This window comes from Embiotoca jacksoni, unplaced genomic scaffold (genome assembly GCF_022577435.1).
Source record: "Embiotoca jacksoni isolate LCO1_2020_lvr unplaced genomic scaffold, fEmbJac1.0.p SCAF_1, whole genome shotgun sequence".
In the NCBI taxonomy this organism is placed as follows: Eukaryota; Metazoa; Chordata; class Actinopteri; family Embiotocidae; genus Embiotoca; species Embiotoca jacksoni.
Window position 1 is genome coordinate 21,454,679 of NW_027185229.1, and position 16,008 is coordinate 21,470,686.

Consider the following 16,008-nt stretch of genomic DNA (forward strand, 5'->3'; position numbering starts at 1 on the left):
GATTGATCACACAGTGTATGATTATTCAAACCACCGTACTTGTACTGTAGAGGTAAAACGTATTTGCCCTCATGGTGTTTCTCATCACTGTGCAATTATGTCTGCTGCCTCTTACGTGCTTCAAAAAAACACTTTGGGATCTGATGAAGGCTTTCATCCTCCATTATGCCCGATTTCCTTATTGATTCCCCCGTAATTAAATTTGTGCAACCTGATTCTCTGCCTTTGACTTTAAAAGTTTTCATTTCTCATCTTCTATTGTCATGTCAAACCTAGTCATTTAGTTCTCCTGTATTTTCACGTCAGCGTTTGAGGCATCTTTTTCTTTTTTTGTGTGTTTTTTTTTTTTAGCTTTAAACGCTAATCGTTATAATTTTCTCCCGTGGGCAAATGACAGGCTCATGTTTTTCAATCCGACGGTTAAGCGCGTCTCCCCCCCCAACTCGTCGTTTGAGAATGTCAATAGCTCATTAGAAGAGGCTCTCCTCTCTTCTGGATTTTTCATCATTACCTCATTCTCCCTCCTGGTCACCAGCTCCCACGTGTCTGCAGCACAACGAGTGTGTGAGTGTGTGAGTGTGAGTGCTGATGTGTCTGTGTGTTTGAGTCTATGTGACTGATCATTAACCCCCCCCCCCCCCCTCCCCGCCCCCCCGCCCCACCCTCTTTGCTAACCTAACCTCGTCCTCACCCCCTGTGATATAGTAGCAGGGCGGTGACCTGCACAGTTTTTCATCGAGGCGGTGGTGAAGAGACTTAATGTTATATCCTCTGTCACTCATTCAGGGATTTAAACAGCAGTGTTTTTCCTTTCTATTTACAATGTGATGTTTTGGTTTTTATTGTGATGGTCTGGATATTCCTGATTTTACTTTAAAGTTAAAAGGTGCATGATGGTGGTGGTCTTGAAACGTCAGCGTTGGAAAAATTTAGGACACACGATATTTATTATTATAGTAATAGTAGTAATACTACATTGTCGTGCTGCAACCGCATTCAGCACGCTGAAAGGATGCAATAGTTTCAATAATGTGATTGCAAAAAGTGAGATGTGAACAGTGGTTCTTGATTTTGGATCCAAATTGAAGTTTACTTTTGACCTTTTGTATATAAAACTTCATCACTTCATCATTTTATCCTATTAAATATTTGTGTGAAAATTTGCCGTAATTATATTAATCGAGTTATGGCCATAATCGTGTTTTCTGAGGTCACCATGACCTTTCACCTTTGTCCACCAGATTCTGATAAGTTCATGTTTCAGCAAGATGTAGGGAAATTCCCTCCAGTCATTCAATATCGTGTTTGCAAGAATTGGGATGTACAGTATGTACGGAAAACCCAGACACATAATGCCGAGGGCAGCTATAAAACATACACAAAGAAAAACAGGCTTTATGTCTGAATGTCAAGGCTGTGGGAGAGAAAGAGTGCTTTGTTTTCTTAGTCTGCAAGTGAGATCTCCTGTTTAAATCTTTACATGGGGTGGGGGGGGGGTGTTTTATATGTGGATTACTGCATTTTTCAGAGACAGATCTGTTTAGTTAGGTCCATGAGGTACGGATAAAACAAACGGTGATACTGTTTCTTTTACTGAAAATAAAAGTGGTTCTAAGTCATAATCAAATATCATAATCCTTTCAAGGCATATAAAGTGTGTAGTTGTGTTTTTGGATCGTTTCCTGGATGTAGTCTTGGTGTTTCTGGTTTTCTGTGCATATTTAGTCTCTTCACATGTAAGTGGTCAGGTACAACATCAGCTCTGACTGTGAGGGAATCCTCAAAGACAGAAACACAGTCTTTATGAAGCAGCTGCTGAGAGATTGAACACGGAGTCCCTTAAAAGATATAAACAAAACAGGATGCAATTTGAAGTGGCACATACCGTGATGCAGCGTAGGCTGCATTGGTAGACAGCAGACTGTGTTTGTTGACTCTCGATGCCATTACCCACCTTGAACTGGAATCAGCACTGCAGAACGCTGCTACTGATTTAAAACCCTCACAGAGGAGCAGCTCGTGTCATCGCACGCTTTTGTATTATAGTATTATAGAGATGGAGTATAGCATTTTTCCTCATGGATGAAAACACATTAGGGCCACACACACACACACACGCCGGCGAATAGAGCTCTTGTCGGGTGATGAAACCCTATCCCTCCCTCCCCTCTTGGCATCTCATGGAGGAGAGCTTCACCCTCCCGAGTGTGATGGCCACTTTCTGCCTGCAGTCACGTTTGTGGGCCGACATAGAGGAGAAAAACGGTGGGACAATGGAAAAACAAGGGGTGGGGGTTGGGAGGAAGAGGTTTCCACAACCAGTGAAATGCAACTTAGAGCATGAAATCAGAGCCACTGGAGATGGCTGCTTTCTCATTGCATCCTTCTCCTGTTCTGCTGACTTGGAGGTTTGCGGCTGTAATGAATACCTTGCCTGGGATTGTGGAGGCTTCCCTTTGCTGCTCTGTATTCAGCTGCAGCTTAACATAAGGTAGACTCTTTGACTGCTCAGATGGATGGTTGGATCTTTTTTTTTTCTTCCTGTTCTGCTGCTCTACTACTTGATGAAATTCATGGTTTGTGCAAAACAGGTTTTATTGTGCGCTGGCTGGGATTCATAATCTGCTCTCAGTGCACAGTGGAGATAAATCAGCCCGGAGAAAATCATTTTCAGGCATAATTGCCTGCACCTCCATTCCTCACCTAGGGTTTGCCATTTAGTTACACTGTGCCTTTGGTGAAAACAGAACAAAAACACCAGCAAATGAAAAAACAAATAAAAATACCTAATTACATTATGAACATGATTGATTCAGGGGTGTTTGGCTTTCAGGGCATAAAGATTGTTTGCAAAATTGAATACTTTTTTCTGGCAAGAACTGTGAATGAGAAGCTGTTTTCATAATCAGTGGCTTTTTTCAATATTCATGACATTTTCTGATTACTTTCACTTATTGCTTTTTCCTGCAAAACCACCACATGCTGCAGTATAATGTGCTTATATAATTGATTTAGAGTGTGGTATCTTTCCAGAAACAAAGCCACAAGAGCAAAACATGAGCTGCAAATGTCAGCATGTCCAGTCAACTGGGTTTACAACTAATCATACCTTTCAGTGCCAAGAAGCGTTTCAGTTTAATTCTTGGAGTTTAATGATACAGTAAAAAAAAAATCCCTCACAGTAGCACATTCAGTGTGTAGTATTTCCCCACCATGTGGAAGCAAGTTAGAACCAAGGCATAAATGTATGATTGCATTAGCATATTAACTTGGTGGGACAACTTAGATAACTTTGCTTTCTTTGCATGCAAACGCTTTACAAATAAACGACAACTATTGGCTAAGTTAATGACATGCCATGCTTGTGAGTCACATTCAACATCACAACAAGCTTGAGGCATGACTGGCTGGAAATACATAAAATTAGAGGAGATGAGTAAATGCAGATGAAGAGCCATTATTTTATTCTCCTGATTGTGTCTGAAAATAAATTAAAAAGATATCGCCAAACTGATTACAACTATCAAGAGTGACACAGAATGATGAAATGAGAACACATTATTGGACGTTTGGCATCACTGGTCAGGCATCGTACACAAAATCACTGTACAAATACGATAATTATCTCTTTTTTTTTTTTTACTGTATTTCTTTAAATTTTGGTAAATTGTGTAAGCTGAATTTACTATATACAGTTAATCATTATATACTGATTTTAAAAAAAAATCCTTTGGACCCTCAGGCAAATTGGGAGGTGTTCAAACTGGTGTTTGTCTATTTGACATCATCTCTCATGACAAAGTTTTGTCAATATTATGAGATCTAGATCTTATAATTAAGGGAGCTTTCTTATGATATATAAAATAAATATTCCAAGATAAGGTCTCCAAATTTTTTGAACTTTTGAATGAAATGTGCTTCCCTCGAAAACAACTACATTTCATAACATATAAACTGAAAGCTGAACAAAATATTTAAAAAAAAAAAAAAAAAAAAAAAAAAAAAAAAAAAAAAAATCAACATTTTAATATGTTTTCATTATCAGACAAAAAAAAAAAAAAAAAAAAAAAAAAATCAGTTTATATAAAATCCGTCTTTTTTATGTCTCTGCCACGTTTCAGAGGTCAGGGGGAGGTTTTGGCCAACTGGCTTCTCATCACAGAGCTCCCTCTTTATCACACACAAACACACACACACACACACACACACACACACACACACACACACACACACACACACACTTGATAACTATAATAACTGTCTCCTTGTCCCCATGTGCTTCTGTACTACACACCCAGAGATGACTGCACTGAAAACTGAGCAGCTTATTGGAGCATGATTACACACCAAAGGACGCGCAGCTAAATATCACCCACATGAACAGCCATTTCCACAACAATAGCTAATTGAACACAGTACCCTGCCTTTCAAAAGGCAGCGTTGGGGCCTATTGAAATGGTGCAGGTTGATATTTCTTTTAAAAGGGACTCTCAAGAAGTGAGTATTCACAGCTGTTGTAGGCTGAATGGCCCTAATTTCCTGCAGGGTAATGAAGACTGGATAAAATGTTGCTGGTTCGTCACTTAGGAGCCCTGAATTGGGACAGACTTTGATAGACGATCCCGTGGAGTCACATCACAACGATGTAAAATATCATATACACAAAGCGCCTGTGTCACCTCATGATCAGGTGCCAAAACATGTTCAAAACGACTGAATGAAAGTGTGAGGACCACTAGTGTCCAGACAGGAGTGAATAAAAAAAATACAGCAAATTAGCATCTAAAAACTACATTTTTTTTAATTCGTTTTTTACATTTTTGGATCTTCACTGTGTTAAGCAAGCTGTTTCACAGTTTTAAATGATCACAAATCATGACACAAAGGATGTGTACATCACATGTGTACAACACATCATATTATTTCTGTCTGTGTGTACAAAGCAGCATATTGAATTGAGCATTTATAGCCTTCACACTTTGTACTGTGCCTGTGTAAAGAGATTTAAAAATACACATATATCAATGAAAATCATATAACGTTATGTGATCATGAAATATAAATAGTAAATACATGAAAATAAAATCCTACAGGACTGATTACTCCTCTCGAACTGTTTGAACTTGGACTTCCAAGAAATAATTTTATGTTTTTTGGGTTAAAAATTCCCAACACTGGCCCTGTTAACATTTTACAATTCCCATAGGAGTATGGTTATGCAGTAGACATGGATTACCTAATCGGTGGATAATTTAATGGAACTATTACGATTTAAAGTACCCTAGATTCCAGGAAAAACACAACATCTGTGTTTTGTATTAAGGCCAACATGGTCTTTACTGTTCTTGAGAATTTCATAATAATGAAATTGACTTTAGACCGTGCTGCAGGAGTCTGGTGGTGGGAGTCCGATCATCAGGGAGATTCATCTTACTTGGTGTGAGTGCCAATGTGTTGGTTTATTTGATTGTTCTGGGAGTCTTAGCTACATTTGGTTTGCTTGTCACATTTTTCCTCTTAATAAGGTAAACACACCCACCTGAAAGGAACACCCCCTCTCAGCTGCAATCAATCCATCCACTGAAGAGGCTATGTACGCAGCCCTCCTTGCTGTGTGCTCTCTTTTTGGACTATATCCATCAGTTGTGTGTCATGTGAGTGAGATTTATTCCTTTTTCCATTTAATTAAACTCTCATGTAACTTTTATTTATAGTTTTAGTTCTGTTATCAATGCTTACTGGGTCATGTGTAATACTTTTTGTTCTCTTTGCAAACCACGCATACACAAACAAAGAACTTAAAATAAAACTAAAGTGCTCCGCATTGTATCCCTGGAGTTTGCTTCATCACTCTGCCGTTGGTTTCTCAGAGTGACTTCAGCCTACTCGAAAGCTGTGGAACTTTACACACATATCTAGCAAATACATAGCGTCTTTTATTTAGATTAAGGCCACCTGTCTCTACAAGTCTGCCTTCTTAATGTAAGCTACCACAAATGCTGCTTTTGGTAAGGAAACACAGAGGATGGACAAAATCAAAGGATGTAAAGGAATACTAAAATGTCATATTTTTCAATGCAACCAGACCACAAATCTTACAAATCATCACTGAGTGGCCTCAAATTGTCTCTGACTCTACAAAAAAATCCGCCATGATAAGCCTCTCCTTTGAAGTACTTGTTGCTGGGCTGTTGCAAGCGATTGCATAACACTATGGTGATGCTGTTTTTGTATCCTGCTGTCCCACTGTACTTCTCCGCTACTAATGGCTGTCCAGCCTTGATATGAGAACGCAGCATGGCCTCTGAATGTTTGGACACGTTGCATTGAGGTGCCGCAAATCTGCTTCCATGGAGCCAGCCTGCCAACATTAGACCCCCTCTGAGTGTGTAATAACTCTGGAGATCCCTGCTGTGTCGTGTGTGTGTGTGTGTGTGTGTGTGTGTGTGTGTGTGTGTGTGTGTGTGTGTGTGTGTGTGTGTGTGTGTGTGCATATATGTATTTCTGGGTTTGTGTGAGCGAGGCAGACTGAGAAGCAGTGAGGAGCTGAGTGCCACAGCTTTAAAAGCTCATGCATGTGGGTCTCTGTAGAAAGCCATTAATGGCTGCAGTGTGCACTCATGCATATTGATACAAGTTTGTGTGTGTGTGTGTGTGTGTGTGTGTGTGTGTGTGTGTATATATGTGTGTATATATGTGTGTTAGTGGAAAAATTCCCAAACCAACTAGCATATGCAAACGACTTGGGAAATGATGTCTGACTCTTCAATCCATAGATAGATGGATAAATGGATAGATGGATAGTTATGTGTGTGTGTGTGTGTGTGTGTGTGTGTGTGTGTGTGTGTGTGTGTGTGTGTGTGTGTTGGGTGGGCTCAGGTGAGCTTGCTGCTCCTCCTGGATGGCTTGAAGGTCGACAGGCTGATTTGAGCCTCCAGGGCTTCCTGTCAATCTGCCTCCTCCTATCATGTCTTTATCTTTATAATGATGAGATATGGACCCTGTGCAGGCTCCAGGGACTCTCATGCATTCATTCATTCTGGCAGACTGATTTGCGCACGCACACACACACACACACACACACACACACACACACACACACACACACACACACACACACACACGCACACACACGCACGCACAGATACACACACACATGGCTGTACTCGTATACAATCAGTTACATGCTGTGTTTTGTGTTGTCCCTGTGTCAACTGCCTCTTATTTCAAATTCACTGAGATGTTTCACTGTGACATTTAAATTTTGAAAAGCTGTAATTGGTTGAACATGGATGTTCTTATGACCTCAGGGCCTCCTGGTGTATCTGTGGTGAATATTCCCAATGATCTATTTCTGGAGCCTTTCACGGCTTCTCCTGTCGAAAGGTTCAGCGGTCGCTGAGTAAGTGGATGTTGTGTTAATATTTACTACAGAGCTCTGAACGGGCTAACAAAGTTAATTAGTACGTCTCCATGCACATTAGCATCTATAAGTGTTAGTCTTACCCTGATTTTGATCATCTGGAACGTGTGTACATGATTGTAACAGTGTTCAGGTTTGTGATCGCCTGCATTAGAGCAGTTTTGTCTTCGACTCTTTCTCACCCTGTAAATTTGTCAGTTTTGTACCAACTGCGTAGTAGCTGAGCGTAGTTTTGCTTATTGCTGCATGAGAACAGATTGCTGCAAGATGAAAGCAACAACTCAATGTTTTCTTTGTATTGACTAACTGCACACATGCAAAAGACACGAGTGCGAACACAGCAGATTAGAAACCTCGATGAGGTGTGTAGAATGACAGTAAATTGGGTTTCTTTTGAGATTTGATCAGCAGCATATCTTAAAAACTTAAATGTGACATATAAATGTGCAAAACAAACTATGACATCAAAACTAAGAGTTGGCAGCCAACATGGCAATTTTTCATACGCTGAATGTTTTTCATGTTCACCTTCTTAGTTTAGTGTGCTTGTAAACTTATATTTGCTGATTTGCACAAAAACAAAGAGCAGCTGAGACTGATGGGAATGTTTTGCAGATATTTGGTGCTAAATGACAAGCTGTTACAATTCACCCAGAGAGTTACAAGAATATTTGTACCAAATTTTATGGAGATCCACCCAATGAGTGCTGAGCCATTACACTCCAAACCACAAATATCAACCTTGTGGGTCGCACTAAAAGATAAGTCAGGATCACCAAAGTTATGAATATTCATTTATGATTGCCCGTAACAGTTGTCACTGCAATCTGTCTAATAGTTGTCAAAGTCTTGTTCCTCTGGATGAAGCTAGTAAACCGACCAACCAACTGACTGATATTGCCAACCAGTGAAGACCTGTTTATAACATGGGGTGAACTTTGACTTAAAAAAAAACTTCATGACCAAAATAATTGCATTTCATCTTGTGCAACTGTGAGCATATTTTTCCTGAAGCTAAAAGCAAATCTGCTGTTTGGAAGTACATTCAAGTAAGATTTTCCTTACAGTGTGGACATGCTGAGGGTGATTTTAATGGGGAAATCTTCTGCTTCAGACGCTTCAGTCGTAAGTAGAGCTCATTTGGATGTCAGAGCAAAAAGCAGCTGTAACTGCTGGAGGAGAGCCATGATTACTGACTGTTCTGTGGTATCACCAGTGGGCTGTTCCCTTCCACAAAGGCTAGTTGGCTGCGATGGTCATGAAAGAAGACTTGATTTCTTTCATTGGATTGACATTTTTTTTTCTTTACTTTAGTGGCCCACATAAGCATATGAATGCTCCTTTGCTTTTCAGTGAGTGCACGGGTGTCCGCTGAAGATGCACTGATGTTTAAAACTGTCATCTGGTAAAATCATCAGAGCACAGTGAAACGCCGCCGGGAACATCGCCACCACCAGCAGAGTTTTAACTTGACAGACAGCAATACACCATTCAGTTCCTCTTGAAAAAGTGGAGTCTTTGCCTGAATTGCCACCTTCTTTTGGCATCCACCGCATTAAAGACTCATTTGAGTGAACTTAAAGAGGTTTGGATGAAAAACAAAGAGGTACACAGACCTCTCGTCATTTTCTCTGGGCCTCTAGGCTTTGAGTTTATGGTCTGAGTTCCTGCTTTGTAAATAAACACCAAACAGCCGCTGCTCTGCTTTTACTTCACCAAAGGGAATATTTTCAGTGTGTTTAATGAATGTGGATCTGTGCTTGTGCATGTGAATGAGTTTGGGACGTTTTGTGGGTCTAATTAATGTTTTAGTTGACGCATGTGTCTTTTAGTGTGTCTGTGTGCATGCAAGCCTTTTGGGTTTGGTGTGTGTGTGTGTGTGTGTGTGTGTGTGTGTGTGTGTGTGTGTGTGTGTGTGTGTGTGAGTGGGGGTTTCCTTGCAGCACACTCGGAGTCATTTTGCAGCAGGCACCAACATATATTCAGTCACTTTTAAAAAAAGGACTTGTCATGCACATCATGTCCCTTTTTTTCAGGACATGAAATGGTAATGAAAAACACTTGCATCTGTCAGTGTACTTTTATTATAGACATACAGTATATGGGCTTGTTTAGTTGATTGTTTATGGACTAAAAATGGCAAAATGATACAACATATTTGCCAGAGTGGCTGTTCAATAGGGAAGACTCCTGAGTGAGGGACAATGTGTGTGTCTGTCATTCATTTTACAGTGTTACAGCTCGGCTACAGCTGCAAGGAAGAAGACAGGCCCCATTTAATTCAGACGGCCAGGCTGGAGGAGCTTGGTGGGGGGATGGGAGCAGCTACAGGGTTTTCCTCTTTTTTTTTTTTTTTTTTTTTTACACACTGTCACATGTCCTCTCTGCACCTTGTGCTGCCATCACCTCGCTCTCCTCCAGTGTTACTGGAGACATGATGAGCACTGAGAGCGCTCCTTCTGCCACCACATCCAAATATAATGCACAGTTGGTATCAGACCGCTTTATCAATGATAAATCTCGTATTTAAATAAAGCCGATGAGGCATGAGAAAGGAACAAAGACAAAATTATTGATCAATTATACAGTAGAAATGCATTGTTTTTAGCACTCATATGACATCTTAAATAAATGTTAACAAATGAGAGGCTGATGATTGACTGTCACAAGTACTCAAATTTGTACCAGAGTAAAAGCAAAATGTAATACAACTTCAATAAAGTCCTGTATTTAAAATTTTAAGAGAAAATACAGAGGAATTATCTGCAAAATGTTCTTAAAGTGAAAGCATTAATTTGGCTGATGGAGCCCTTGCATATTTGTTACACAAATTTCTGTTGTGATGCTCTTTTTGATATTACTAATGCCTTAAATAATGCAGCTGAAATGAAATTTCAGGGTGGCAACTAAAATATGTTTTTGGTTTCTCTCAATAAATTGGTTAGTCTGGAGAACATTACTAAAAAAAGACCCATCACTATGTCATTTTGCCCTGCGTGTGTAACAGTCCAACATCCAGATATAATCCTCATACTGTTATATACTGTAAAACATAGAAAAGCACAGAATCGTCATTAAAGAACTTAAATAATCAAACGTTTGTTATTTTTTGCCAAAAAACGTAGTGATTATGTAATTCTTATAGTGGTTAACTCGGCAGTTAATTTAACAGATTAATTGTCAAAGTCAACATAATTTAACTACCTCATATACACCTCATATATATATATATATATATATATATATATACACAGTTGTAGGCCTACAGTTTATATATATATATATATATATATATATATGAGGAGGTGTATATGAGGTAGTTAAATTATTATTATTATTATATATATATATATATATATATATATATATATATATATATATATATATATATAAACTGTAGGCCTACAACTGTGTAGTTAATCCTATAACATTGTATTTTATAAACTTAACCCTTTTTATGTAAAATATTAATCAGCAAAGACAAGTTACTATTACTGTCAAAGACAACAGAGTAAAAAGTACAATATGTGCAAAATACAAAATGTCTTATTTTCTTGAGTAAATGCTGAAAATGGAGCCAGTCTGCTGACAAAGAAATGGACTCTTTATAAAAAGCAGCAGCATGTGATTAACTTGTCAAAATGAAGATATGAGTGCACTCCACTGTTGACTCTGGGGACAGGTGGAGAGATGATTTGAACTGGTGAAACCCACAAGACCCCGACGTCAGCGACACTACGACGCTCTGTCTGCTGAGCACAAGCTGGACAGTGTTTTCATGTGGCCTCGTGCAGCAACTGGTTAATAAAAACAGTAGGACAGTCTGTAACACAACGACCCCTGTGGGGACAGGCTGACTCCACTGACACACATGCAGTGAATACACACACACACACACACACACACACACACACACACACACACACACACACACACACACACACACGGCCATGCACATGCACATTCATAAGGACACAGCCACAGGCGCACAAGCAAGTGAGGCTCTCGCTTTCTCTTTTTCTCTTTCTCTTTCACACACACACACACACACACACGCGCGCACACACACACACACACACACACACACACACACAGACACACACACACACACACACACACACACACACACACACACACACACACACACACACACACATGCTCACACACAGCAGCTAGGTGCATCTCGGGGCAGGTGAAGCTTAAGTGTTTCAATTTTAGCTCACCTGCTTGAAGTGATGGAGCTATAGAGAAAAGGAAGGACCCCTATGAGAGATTTTAACTTGGAAATCTAAGTGTTTGATCCCTCGAAGGTTCCCTTGTGCTCCTGAGAAAGAAAAAAAAGAACTGTGAGCCATTTTTTTATCTGATTATATCGTTTTCTGGTAGGCTCATGTTGCTATTTTTGGATCCTTAAGAGTCTCACTGCAGCACAAAATGCCCTCCAGGAAATGAGGAATCCTTTCCAGTATGAAAATTAACCAAAATATGACATTTAATGTTGAGCAAGATGAAGGCGGTTTCTTAGTCACAAGGATGCGTCCTTGGTAGGACGGGTCCTTCCAAGTTTGGACCTTTGGTGACAAGGCAAGACTCCTTCTGAGCATTCAGAAAACATGCAGAATTTTGGTTGATGTTCAACATCTTAGTTTAGCAATTTAGCACGTTTAACATTCGCTAATTTGCAGGAATTCAAGGTCGAATCAAATCGGCGTAGATTTTGGCATTTGTCTGTTTCTATTCTGGAGCCAGAAGTGACTATATTTGGACAAGCTGGGAAGAGTGAACGGTGGATCTGACGCACCACAGGCCTGTCAATTAAACAGACACGTCCCCAAACATGCTGCTTTTGAGGCAATGCTAATGAGAACAAATAATATAATTTGGCATTCTGTTTTTATTAACATTTTACACAGTGTCCGAACTTTTTTCAAAATGGGGTTGTCTTTATGAATGGGAGTCTATGGAGCCAGAGCCTTTTTGGAGCCAACCCCTAGCGACCCTCAGTGGTATTACACCTTAACACTTCTGCATTGGCCTCCCTTGTCAGACCCTAAAGCTATGTCCACTTTTATACAATTAAGCAGGATTTATGGCCTGCATGTGTGATGTTAGGAGAGCATTGGAAACCCCTTCACACCACCGCTTTTGCACGTCACAAACGCGACATCATATCTTGACCTGATAATGGTGCTTGATGAAAATGGAAAGCCTCGCTAAAGTTACAGCAGCTACCTCTTAAATTTTACATTGTTATTTATTTGGGGCATTGAGCCTTGAGCTGACTGTTATGTGGCTCCATGCTGGTGGCAACTACACTTACATTTCAAATATTTAATTACAATCCGCCACGAGCAAGAACACAGGCTTCCTGATTCATTTTCTTGCTCAAATAGGTCAGAGGAAGCCCACAGGTTAGAAAAAGGAGTGTTTGTGACAGAGACGTAAACCAACTGGCAAAAACTGGGGGAGTGTATGAATGAGTAATACTCAGCTATACAGAATAACACAGTGGTGCCTTTGAGCAAGTCACACAACAGCAGAGCACGTCGATGTTGCCGGGCAGCTTTCTTTGTTTAGTGTTTGTAACTGACCTTCATTTTTTTGTGTGCTTTCATTTGATTTCTGTCATTGCTGTTTATCTCCATCTGTGGCACAACGGCGCTCATTTGACTGTCCCCATAGCCGACAGGGGACTGTGGCTGATAAAGCACCATCAGGCCAGATATTGATCATAAGTACCCTTTGGTGCAGTAAACATATTGATTGAGCTTTTCACACCATTTGATGTCAGGGGTCAAAAGAATAAATCGTTGTACTCAACCATGAAGTCCACACAGCTTTAGCTTCTTCTTTTTTTTTTTTTTGCAAAGTAAGCTGCAAGTCTGAGGTGTCAATTTGGTCCAGACTGAAATATCTCTCATGACCGGACAAATTGGCATAAAATATATAAGAGAAATTCACAGCTTCCTGAAGTGTGACTGACTTTGTTGATCACCTGACTTTTCCTTTAGCATCACCATGATAATACAAATGTGTAGTTTGGGTCACCCTCATGAAAAAAAACCCAAAACAAAACAAAACGGTATTGTTGTTTGAGGAGCTCATTTATACTGTATTCATTTTAATCAACATTAGTTTTAAGTGTTTGTGTTTTTGGTTAAATTCTGAAATTATAGCCTACTAGAAAACCTAAAGTGCTTTGGTTGCCAGTTGTTTCACATGCAGGTCTCTGGACCTGTGGCCTGGTTTTCGGTTGGTGCTTAGGATGCTTACCCACTAATCTAGGCTACCTGCTTAACATATACATGTTAGCATTGTCAGTGTGACCATGTTAATATGCTGAAATTAGCATTTAGCGCAAATAAGTACAGCGTGCTGCCTCTCAGCCATTTTCAGGGCTGTGTACTGTTGTTCTTGTTACATGCTTTCCGCTCTGAGATTCCCCTCGGAGGGATGTGGATTAACTATTTAAAACAGATCTAAATGGTTTGAGACGTATAGGCTAAAATGAAGCTACATTAAGCTTTAAAGTGAAATCTTTGTTGACGTTTCTGTCTATTTTGTGGGATTGGATTGTGCAAATTATTGTCAACAATATTCTAATAATAGCTGCAGCATAGCAGTGACAATGAAAAAACAAATGGAATAAGACATCTAGCGGTCAGTGGGTCACTGCTGCTTCACCTACTTAGAGTAGCTGTTTGGAAAATCCTGTCACTGCTGCAGAGTGTTGGACTTCTGCAGTGTCCAGCAGCTCTGTCGAGAGGCTCACCCATCTGGGGACCACCACAAGTGTTCCAGCTGCGACGACACAATGGGAAGTCGTGACACAGAAAAAAAAAAAAAAAGCCAGCAGAGATTGTAGCCTAATGGGTTAGTGTTCCAGGAGTGTGCCTTTCTGCACCAAGAGATGATGTGATGTAAGGCTACACAACAGCAGCTTTCAGGCAGAACTGTAATCGTGGCCTGGTATGCCTTCCTATCGCTCCTGCGCGGACAGAGTCCTCTTGCATATTCATGTGCTGAGGGAAAAGGATTTTGTTGCGTAGAGAAAATAGTAAAAGTCAGATGTTAAATGTTTAATGGTTGCTGCTGTGCTGAACTTTCCAGGACGAAGGCTGAGGAGATGAAGGGAGGGGTGAAGGGCCAGATGGAAGAAGCTGAAGAAGAGTTGATGAAGATTCTCCACGGGACTTTTTGACCGAAATAGTCTTTTTGCAACACACAAAATACCACCACAAATACAAACACAAAGATTATTATGTAAAAAAGAAGGCCACACACATTGTGACTAGGAAGTTCCATCTTCTGAGACAGGACAAACCTGCCCTGCTGCCTGAAACAAAAAGTTGATATTGCATGAGACAGCTGGCAGGAGATTGTGCACAAGAAGCGATAAAATAAATATTCAACAATTTCAAAGTTATGTACAACTTGGTACAACAGTGGGCCTGTTAAAGAGAAAATCTTGTACTTAAAACTGTAATTTTTAGGGGAAAGATTTTGTATAATTTGTAAAACCTCTGTGACAAACTTGTTATTTAGGACCATATAAATAAACTTGGCTGCTATTTGTAAATTGGGAATTGGTGATATTGATTGTCTAAAGCATCAGCTTTTAACCTCAAGCAAACAGCAAAAGCAGTTTTATAAGTCAACAAGTTTCAAAACTGTGTATATAAATGCATTATACTTTAAAATGATTGGATATTAAAAGTCTCAAAAGAAATATGGATCACATTCACTTGTAAATTTGCATATCATGGAACTATTAACTACTTGTATATAGAGTGAAATATGTTACAATATGCATTAAAATGATGGTTACTTTGACTTATATTAGTTATGTTGACAGATTACAAGGAGGATCATTGTAGTGAAAACCTCCACAGACACTGCGTAATGATTAACTTGAACAGTTTCATGCTTTTTCCTCATTGCTTGTGTCGGTTTAACTTTGTTAATCTTTCATTTTGGATATCTGGAAAATATTAGACTTAAGGACATGAATGAAAAATTAAGCTCTCAAACCCCTGAAATCACTGAATGTCAAAGATCCCATGAAAAGGTCAAAACCCAAACCTTAATGAGTGACAGTCGATTTGTTCATCCAGCTGATTTAAACCAAATCCTGTTGTACATTTTGAAAGCAAACACACACAAATATAGGTGATTATAATTATAATTTATCAAAGATGATGTGTTCGCAAGACTGCTGCGTGCCCATACATTACTACCCACAACAGTCAGTTTGTTACTTTAAAAAGCAGTACTTGACTCCAGAAAAGGTTTTTGACAGCATGGAACTTTGACCGCATGATACTTCACGAGTGCCCAAAACAGCACAAACCAAGAACCTCAGTGTAAAGATGCAGCTCCACTCATCAGGGACGGTCACCATGACTCTACGGTGGTCAGAAATACCACCGTAGAGTCATGGTGACCATCCCTTCTCTCCAGCTGTAACCTTTCTGTGACTTCAATCTCAGCTTCACCACACTGGGTTCGTTCTGGATCGAATTGAAGTGCCCTCTAATCGCCGGGCCGCAACAGCTGCAGCAGCTCTGGGCAGGGCTGTGCCGTGC

General features: G+C 39.9%; 1 protein-coding gene across 1 annotated transcript in view; it reads left to right on the forward strand.

Moving 5' to 3' along the window:
• The window catches only part of LOC138196988 (ras-related protein Rap-1A-like), a 41,663-nt gene extending 26,644 nt beyond the window's left edge, over window positions 1-15,019 (forward strand). Inside the window, exon 8 of the mRNA XM_069147450.1 lies at window positions 14,534-15,019. The gene's annotated coding sequence lies outside the window, so the exon portion shown is untranslated. The remainder of the gene's footprint in view (window positions 1-14,533) is intronic.
• The last annotated feature ends 989 nt before the right edge of the window (window positions 15,020-16,008 follow it).